Consider the following 2,533-nt stretch of genomic DNA (forward strand, 5'->3'; position numbering starts at 1 on the left):
TCTCGTCTTCTTTTTCTCCGTTTTCTCCCCCTCCCTCCCCCCCTCTCCTTGCTCCCTCCCCCCTTTCTGGCTTCTTTTTCTTTTCATACTGTTTTTTCTTTCTTCTTCCTTCTCTTTTCTTTCCCATTTTTCTTTTTCTTTTGTCTCTCCTTTCCCCCCCCCTTCCCTTGTTAAGGTCCCACTCAGACATTAGTCATTTGAAATAAATGTATCTGGTACTGATATGTCTTTAAATCAATTAATTGTATGGTAATTGACAATTGTCCTAGTGGCTTGTATTTAATGGTGGATATTTATGCCCCCCGCACCTAACTCGGGAGCTGGATCTGTAAATGTAAACCTGAATGTAAACCGGAATGCTTTTTGAGTTTGGATACGAAATACTTTGATTAACTGTAAGTATGAACTGGCAGACGGTAACACAGGGGCAGCCAATATTGGGCTGATTACTGATAGTTTGTGATATAAATTGTAGGACATTGGTGGCCTGATGAAGAACTGGGTTTGAAACGAGCCGAAAGGAATAGACCGGTATAGCTCGTCGCCACCTTGGAGCTCATAAATCTTGGACGCCACCGATTAACTTCAACTGGCACCGTTTGCAGCCTGTGATAAAGAGGCTCCGTTAATATATGGGACTTGACTCTCTCAGTCTATTGGAACAAGTTTGCAGCCACATTGAATTGAATGGAATCGAAACTGTTGTGTTTATATTGATTGTATAATTTACTTGTGCTGCAATAATAATAATAGCTGTGTTGGCACACTTCCTTGTATTGGTGTGTACTCCACTCCTAATACCAGCAGCGTTAAGTTGGGTGGTGGGCATTGTCACCTACTCCGCTCCTAATACCAGCTGGATTAAGGCAGGAAGTGGGCATTGCCATCTGTTCTGCTCCTAATACCAGCTGGATTAAGGCAGGGGGAAAGCATTGCCACCGACTTCGTTCCTAATATCAGCTAGGTTAAGGTGGAGGTGGGCATTGCCAAATGCTCTGCTACTAATACCAGCTGGGTTAAGGCAGGGGACAGCATTGCCATCTGCTCCACTCCTAATGCCAGCTGGGTTAAGGTCCAAGATGGGCATTGCCATCTGCTCTGCTCCTAATGCTAGCTGGGTTACGCAGGAGGCAGGCATTGCCACTTGCTCCACTCCTGATCCCAGCTGGCTGAAGGGGGATGGGCATTGCCACCTGCTCTGCTGCTGATACCAGCTGAGTTAAGGTGGGGGTTTGGCACTGCCACCTTCTCTGCTCCTAATACTAGCTGGGTTAAGGCGGGGAGAGGGCATTGCCACCTGCTCCACTCTTAATACCAACTGAGTTAAGGTGGGGGGTTGGGCATTGCCTCCTGCTCCACTCCTAATACCAACTGAGTTAAGGTGGGGGGTTGGGCATTGCCTCCTGCTCCACTCCTAATACCAGCTGGGTTAAGGTGGGTTGGGGGTGGGCATTGCCACCTGCTCTGCTCCTAATACCAGCTGGGTGAAAGCAAGGGGTGGGCATTGCCACCTGCCTCACTTCTAATACCAGCTGGGTGAAAGTGGGAAGTGGGCATTGCCAGCTGCTCCCATCCTGCTCCCGGCCTGGGCTTCCCACCATGGCTCATGTTCTGGAGGGACATGGTTCCTTGCCTAGGTTTCCCTCCATAGCAGTGCCCTCTGGTGGTGCACCAGGGTATAAAGCGAGTTGTCTGAAACACACTTACTCAATTATATAGTAAGATTCTTTGTGGAGTTCTCTGATGTGGCCGTTTTAGACATTTTCTGTCTCTTTTTCCTTATGGACTACATAATTCTTTCCCCTTCTTCTCCATTGTCAGCTCTTAATTCCCTAATTAGTGAATCTTTAAGTTATGACTCTTTGCCTAATCTACATGAGGCCCCCTTTCTTTAAAGGCACAGAACAGACAGTTTCTCTACACGTTATGAAGTACCTAAGGATGCTCGAGTGAACCTCAACTTCCCATGCGCTTGCTCACACAGTCAGACTTCAATTTTCTCCCTGTGAGTACATTCACAGGTTCGATATCAGCTCCTCCTCAATTGCTAAAAGTATCCCAGTTTCCCCCACCTCCCACGTCCATTCATTAAAATGTAGATCCTGAAACTTTCTCACACCTTAAAGAAATGCAAATTGGCAAGTCAAAGGAGCCTACAGTACTTGTTCTCACAGCAAAAACAGAGCTGAATTGGCACTCTGGACTCAATTGAAGATACAATCAGACAAAGGGAGCTCCCATGAAAGTAGCAAGCACTTGCACCAAGCAAGAATAGCCTGCACATGAATTGAGAATCACACATAAAATCCTGCACTTGAGTGTCCCTGGGTAATTCACAACATGTAGAGAAACTGAGAGTCTATCTACATGTTACTAAATATCTAGGGAAACTCAAGTGAACCTCATTTCACATGTCTCCCCTCCAACTTTCCATGCACTCACTGGCACAGTCACACTTCACTTTGTTCCCTGTGAATACATTTATGTGTTCTGTATCAGTTCCTCAACTGCTAAAAGTATCCTAGTTTCCCCC

At 46.3% G+C, this 2,533-nt stretch overlaps 1 long non-coding RNA gene across 1 annotated transcript; it reads left to right on the forward strand.

The window, feature by feature from the left end:
- Nucleotides 1-202: 202 nt before the first annotated feature.
- On the forward strand, nt 203-766 carry LOC129344311 (uncharacterized). The gene is made up of 2 exons (XR_008598377.1): nt 203-395; nt 476-766. It is a non-coding gene; the product is annotated as an uncharacterized LOC129344311 (long non-coding RNA).
- The last annotated feature ends 1,767 nt before the right edge of the window (nt 767-2,533 follow it).

The sequence above is a fragment of the Eublepharis macularius genome, chromosome 16 (assembly GCF_028583425.1).
Source record: "Eublepharis macularius isolate TG4126 chromosome 16, MPM_Emac_v1.0, whole genome shotgun sequence".
Taxonomy (NCBI): Eukaryota; Metazoa; Chordata; class Lepidosauria; order Squamata; family Eublepharidae; genus Eublepharis; species Eublepharis macularius.